This window comes from Antennarius striatus, chromosome 16, assembly GCF_040054535.1.
Source record: "Antennarius striatus isolate MH-2024 chromosome 16, ASM4005453v1, whole genome shotgun sequence".
NCBI lineage: Eukaryota > Metazoa > Chordata > Actinopteri > Lophiiformes > Antennariidae > Antennarius > Antennarius striatus.
This window is the reverse complement of record NC_090791.1, coordinates 19,600,327-19,607,826: the sequence shown is the minus strand read 5'-3', so window position 1 is coordinate 19,607,826 and position 7,500 is coordinate 19,600,327.

Here is a 7,500-nt window from a genome sequence, read left to right as displayed (position 1 = left end):
GTGTGTAATCCACTGAAGGGCTTTTCATCATGCCCCCCTCCCCCTGTCCTTAAATGATTCAACACAGCATAGCAGTCAATTCAGGAAGAAATGGCGTTTCAGCCAGTCTCTTCACTGCAAGTGGGCTGTGTGTGATTTTCAGCGAGCAGTGTGTTGTTCTTTTGGGAGAGAGACTCCATGGTTAGGAGAATAAAAAGTAAATTAGCAGACCTGCAGAGGCAGGAGATTGTGTCTGCTGTAGTGTAAACCTACAGACACAAGTCCCCATCAGGCATCTGTTTTTTCTCCATTTGAATTCTAATGATTTGTCAAATATTTCACAGTTTTTGTCATTCTTTTATGTTTATATTTACTTCTTATACATCCAGAGAAAATAAACTATGGCCTCAGTGTAGTTTCATCATTACGGAAAAAGACGTTTTGATCAAACCAGAAATGCTCCATATAGATGGAAGGTGCAGACTGTAAATGTCACCATTAACTCCTGCATATACTATTGTTTATAGGTCAGTATGAAGGGTCTCAGAGCGGTCAGTCATTTACTATTCATTAGAAATACAACAAGAACATTCTTCGGCTTTAGCATTAAATGCAGGGTATGTATTGTAAATATGTAATTTATTGATAAAATTGTGACCACTGTTGCTTCATAAATTAACAAGAGTTTATCTATGAACTGTATAGAGCGGGACTTGAACCCAGAACCGCCTTGTTGAGGTTCCGGGTTCCACCCTATGAATGAAATTATACATCATTATTCAAAAAACAATTGGTGTTCCTTCAGCGATCCATAAGCATCATCCGTGTGTCTGTTGTCTGTGCTAATTATGCAGAAGGCAAAGCAGCCAAACTTCATTGATTATTTAAACCTCCTGACAAGCAGACAAGATCTATTGTTAACTGATATTGTTATAAACCCAGTGTTTCAACACGCATTCCATATTTATGCTCTAAACTAGTTTGGGATGAAACAGCCAACCCCCGGAAAAACCTGAGGCCCTCCTCCAATGAAACAGCCAATCAGGGGTGCATCCCTAATTTGCTGGCAAGCTTTGTTGGAATAGGTGTGTGTGTGTGTGGGGTGGGGTGGGGGGTGGGGGGTGAGGGGGGGTGACAATGTATAAAGAGATGGGGAAAACGTCCCATCACTGCATCACCAATCCATGTGCGTCGTAAACTACTGTGACTTAAAACCGGCCGTTTGTTGGTCATGGATGCAAAAACATTTTCTATTTACACAAACCGGTATCAAAAACCAATGAAAGTTGTGTCGCCATTCTTGACGTTTTATTCCGCTTATACGTATAATAAACAGATAAAATTTCAGGTTCTGTTCGCTAATGGTTGTTTTATTGTCTGTATTTCCCAAGAAAGTAAATTATTGCTTTCTCTGACAGAGCTCTGCTCGGGCTCAGGATATTATATATGTCATAGAATGAGCATTGACCTCACGCATCAGCATACAATATAGTGTGATCCAGTACTTCAGTTTGCAGTTTTTATTTTTTATTTTTTATTTTTTTTGGAAAGCAGGGCTGTGATGAAACTTTAATAATCCTCCCATCCAGCAGCAGCCTGCGTGCCTCAGCTGGGGACTGCTTTCAGGTCGTAAAATCTCTTTATGATTTTATAACCGTTTTGTTTCGTTCTCCATCATTCTGATATTTGTATTGCATTCATGCCTGAGATATGTTTTTCATCATTTAAAATATATGAACAATTTTGCAAAGATGCAATACCTTACATGCTTGATACAAAAACAGTTTTTACCTGTATCTGTAAGGTTAGACCACTGGCTGTTGTTTTTTTTACTCTTTGAGTGATATAATGTTATAATAACATAATTATAATAATAGGATTTTTGCACAGGGAAACTCTATTCCTGGTAATGATACTGAGCAGCAGTCACTGCATGTGTGTACAGCTAGGGATGTGTACGTCCTGGTCTGAGATGCTGTGTCATTTGCTAATAATTGTAAATACCTGTTTCATCAATCTTACTCACACACACACACTCACACACACAGTAGTGAATGTGTTCTGGTAATGACACTCCAGCGCTTCATGGATTAATGGAGCTGAAGATGGAAAGAGAGGCAGGGCAACGTGGGACCAAGAACAGAGAAGGGAAATGAAGAAAGTGGATTAGAGAAGAGAGAAAATAGAGAAGAATCCTGAAGGTGTCCAACTTCAGTCTATGTTTTAAATTCATGTCCATACTGTGTAAAAAAAATTTAAAAAAATAATCAGGGAGACATCTGTGGAGTGTGAAGAGGTGTTGTAGTCAGGAGTGAGGGTCCTGGTCTGATTTACTTTGTTTATTTGTAAGTACAAATTAGAGATCAGTATTACCTGAGACACAATATCTTTAATTTTTATATTTCTACACTGAACACAATTGCAATCTAAAAATAATTTGCGGAGAGTGAATATTCAGGGAGCACAACATTTCAAACCATTCCTAAATTCTGTATTTGTTTTGTCCAAGTCACATGTAGGTGTAGACACATCTCTGTTAATGTTTAAACAGTTTTAAAACATTAAAACAATCACTGATATCACTGAGACAGAATGTACTGCAGAATTGTAGTATCACACTGTATTAGCTTTAGCTATTCTTAATTAACTCAGTGTAATTGCACTCTCCAGGGACAAGCACTGACTTTAATCTCATATGTTGCTGTTAAATTGAGGACAGGCCGTTTGTTAAGGAGAAGAACTCTGCTGTTCCCCTCATTGAACTAAGGCTCAATGAGGGGACGCATGATTTATGGTCTGAGGCATCTGATTGGGCCAGAGCCATGGGACGAGTTAGAAATTTTTGAAGGGCTTTACTGTTTATAAGGGCTTTACACCACACCAACAACATCTTCTTTCTCTTTTAGATCAGGTGTAATGTGTGGTCTTCTCCAACCCCTGCCAGCAATCTGGATCCAAGCTGTTTCTTGCTGAAGTCCCTGTGACAAAGTCTTGAGAAAGGAAGCAGCTGGAGACGAATGCATGGACCGTCAGGCAGGGACAGGGAGCTCCTGGGTTTTTGAAAGCTTTTTAAAATGGCAGAAAGCTGTTCTTGTAACAGCAGTGATGCGATGCTGGAAGTTAAGCAGCCACTGTGTAGGATTTAGAGGCATCTAGCTGTGTGGTTTCAAATTGAAAGCAAATGAACACACCTGTTCTCAGCCTTCTCTGACATGGCTGCCAAAATTAAAAAAAAAAAAAAAAAAAAAAAGAACATAAAAGGCTCCTGTTGGAGCCAGAGTTTGGTTAACCTGCTCAGGGCTATAGAGCAAATATGGTGAGACGTACCCTGCTCTCCCTTTAGAGCGTGACACTTCTTAGTTTCATTTATAACAAAATACTAGAAAAGGTAGTCTGTAACCCCACGGAAGAAATAGGGATAGCAGTGAAATCATGGCACTTGTGTAACAAAAACATCCGCACATTTCTACTTGCTTGTGTGTGGGTCAGTCCACCTGAAAGTCGTTGTAGTACAGAAACACACTAGCATTTCTCTGCAATGCAAAATCAGGTCTTGGTTTGTTACTAGAAGTATTTAATTACTTCCATTTTCTTTACTTCGGAGTCTGAAAGATGTTTTATTTTGAAAAATTACCAAATTCCCTGTTACATACGTCTATGGTAGTATTCCCCAAGCACCGTGTCACGACCCGGTACCTGGTCGCGGGACATTAGGTATCAGGCGGCACAGAAGGTATACTTTCTTTCTTTTTTGTTGATTACCAGACTAAAGATGTTTTATTTTGAAAAGTGACGTCTATGCGGAATGACATACAGTGCGTTTGTCCCACTTGACAGGTCTCGGTCACATGACAGGTTATCAGCCGCTACCCCTAAATTAAGCGCCCACAACTGCTTAAGTGTTCTGGATTAAAGTCAAGGCAGATTATCCTGAGATCGCCCAAAAACTATCTTAATCCCTGCTTCCATTTCCAACCTCCTGTCTTTGTGGAGCGGGATTTTCTGCAGTGACCGTAAAGAAAACCAAACTGCGGAGTAGACCGGACGTGCGGAACACACGTCAGGTGTCGCTCACTAGAAAAGTAGGTGGGGCTGAGGCAACAGACAGAGGGACAGTTCGTTGACGATAACATTCCTGTAAAAACTTGTTTTCAGGCCTCAATCAATCCTGTGGTGCAATGCTGTGAACAGACCAAGTTAGTGCTGTTCAGTCTTTTAGTTAGTAGTGAGAAGTTACCAACTTACTGTGGGCCAGAGAGGTCTGCTTCAGATCAACCTCTGAGACCGTCACAAGATAGAACGACTCTTGTGGTGAGCTGTCACTGCAAACCTAGTCAGAAGCCAAGAATGGCTCAGCATCTTTATCTCCCCAGGAAAGTTCACAACATTTCACACTTTGAATCAAGAGAAATTGGCAATGGTAGTGGCTCACATGATGCCCCATTAGGCAAACCAGTGCACTGACCTCTAACAAAGCCTTTGAGTCGTGTTAAGGTGTGATCTTTGTGTAAATTCCTCACCAGCCAGGTAGAAACAAAGAAGGCTCTTAATGAAACTTCTTCAGATCGTACCCAAAGTTCTGTAGTTTGAATCTTCGGAGGACATTTAACACAATGGAATGGTGAGGTCCACGGAGAGGATGAAGAAGTTTATTATTTGTTGTTCTGTTATCAACAAGTTGACACCATTGGATTTGTTTTCTACCCAACCAGTCAAGGTAGATGGCTTCCCTCCAGAGTCTGGGTCCCCCCTCCAGAGTCTGGGTCCCCCCTCCAGATTCTGGGTCCCCCCTCCAGAGTCTGGGTCCTGCCCGGAGTTTCTTCCTCAAAGAGGGAGTTTTGCATGCTAATATTACTTATGCTTGCTCTGGTGGGTTCTGTTGGGTTTCTCTGTGCTAAACTGCTGTGAAATGTCTACTGATGTGATTAATCACTATACAAACAAAAGTTGATTGATTGATTGATTGATCGATTGATTGGTCAATTGATTGATTAATTGACCTGAAATTCAACAGTAAAGTGGTTGGATAGCTTTCTGACTGCAGACGACAGTCAAATAGGTATTTACTTGACATTTACTGACAATTCTCTACCATGAAGTTAGGGGTATATTCTTCCCCTCAAAGCATACATGACTGCAGTTTCTCTTTCAACAACCTGACATATAAAGTCAGGTTGATTTTATTTGTATAAACCCGTATCACTATTTTTGTTAAAGGGGTGAATATGACTGTTTTTCTGACTAAAGCTTCTATGTGGAAGGGGAGAAAAAGAAGAGATGAGCAGCCTCTTCTTCATCAGTGTGGGGCACCACCTGCTGACCAGTTCCTCCTGTCTACACACTCGAGGATATCCCTGTACTAAAAAATACATCAGGTATCTAGCAGTGGAACTTCTCAGAAAATATCCAATAACAGTGTGTTAAAAGTATGTCAGGAGTGTGTGAGTATTAATCAAATGGGAGGATGTCGTGTCTTTGTTGACCATTTCCAACATTTGATGCAGTTGTTGTATACAACATTAAACATTTTATGCCTCCATTATTTGAGAAGATTTTGAGACATTCTAACTCACAGTCAGAATATCATCAATCATCACACTACGAAATTCAATGTATTTAAATAAAAAAATGTGTCATCAATTAAAAACCTATTAGTAGAGTCCTATTGAGATTGTTTCCTACCAATATCCTGGTGGAAAATATAAAGAAACAAAAGAGCAGAAAGTGAATATTAATCAATCAATCAACCTTTATTTGTAAAGCGCTTAATCACATCAGTGACATTTCAAAGCACTTTAACAGACAGAAAAACCCAACAGGACCCCCCAGAGCAAGCTTAAGAGTTGCAGGGAAAAGCTCCCTTGTTGAGGAAGAAACGCCGAGCAGGACCCAGACTCTGGAGGGCGGAGCCAGACTCTGGAGGGCGGAGCCAGACTCTGGAGGGCGGGGCCAGACTCTGGAGGGCAGTTGTCTGGCTTGAATATTGCACTCTAAACTCCTTTGCATTGTAAACTTGTGAAATCTGTTTTCTGTAAGGTAACTGTGATGAGTCATCAATGTATTGTTTCCTAATGCTTTTGTTCTAATACTCGATACCTTAAATATCCATATTATAAATGTAGGTTAGGTTAGGTGTAGTAAGTGTGTAGAATTTTTGTGACTTACCATGCCAGATCATCTCTAGGAATACTTAAGGAAAGGGAGATGTGGTGTTGAGAATGGGAGATGGAGGGGGGGGCACAGTCTCATACATGGACACGATACATGAACACCAAACCTGCAAAATCCCCCCAAACCAAATCAAGGAGAAGAAGGGAAGAAAACCCTCAGATTTATTTTAAGTTATATATCTGAACAGCTAGGATCCATCCATCCATCCATCCATGCGTGATCAAACTCCTCTTGTCTACAGCTTCTTATCCACCTCCGTTCTCATGGGTCTGCTGGAATCTCTGCTGGTGAAAGGCTGGGCACACCCTCTGCCACATGGAAGACAAACAATCACTCAGGCTCACAGTCACAACTACGGGCAATTTAGTGTGATGAATTCACCAAGTTTTAAGAGACTGGAGGACGCTGGAGAACACGGAGCGAGCCCACGTAGACACGGGGAGAACATACAAAGTCCACACAGAGGAGCTCTACACCCCCCATCGCCGCGCTGCCTCACAACATAGGATAATCACTACATTTATTCTTAACCCTTCTCCGCCATATTCTAGTGAAAGAAGAAGTGACGGAGGGAGCGGAGGAGAGCAGCGGGATAGGGATGAAGAAAAAGGGGGTGGGGGGAGCAGTAGACTCCACAACCTCATTATGTCTGTTGGCATTTTAATTCCTTTTGATGATTTAGTGAGAAGAGAGGACAGAGGATGAGGAGGAAGAGGAGGAGGAGATGTGTTCTCTCCTCTGTCCATGACACCATTTCAATCCTCCACTCACACATGATGGAGAGGAGAGAGAAGAAAGAGAAGTGAGTGTCTTTAATTTAGAGGGATCCCAGATGCGTGAAATCCTTTATGCTATCTGGGTCACAGTGTGCCTTACAGGCTGAAGAAACACACACACACACACACACACACACACACACACACACACACACACACACACACACACACACACACACACACACACACACACACACACACCCAGCCTGCTGGTTTGCTCTTTTATTTTCAGCGTCTTCCTGTGTTCTGGGGGGGGGGGTGTTTGGTGGGGGGAGTGTGGAACGAGTCGACCCGAGTCCTCAGCCCTTCAGCTGAGTGGTGGTGAAGTCCTGTCTGACAAAAGCACAACGCCGTTGACTTCAGATACTACACCCACCCTCTCTGCACGTGTCCTCCCTGAACCTCCTGGACCTCCTGAACCTCCTGGACCTCCTGAACCTCCTGGACCTCCTGAACCTCCTGGACCTCCTGAACCTCCTGGTCAATCTTCATTCATTCAACAACATTTTAAAATCCGGCTGGAAGTGTGTGACCCCCGCTCAGAACCTTCAATAGGGACGGTGTTAATGATGAA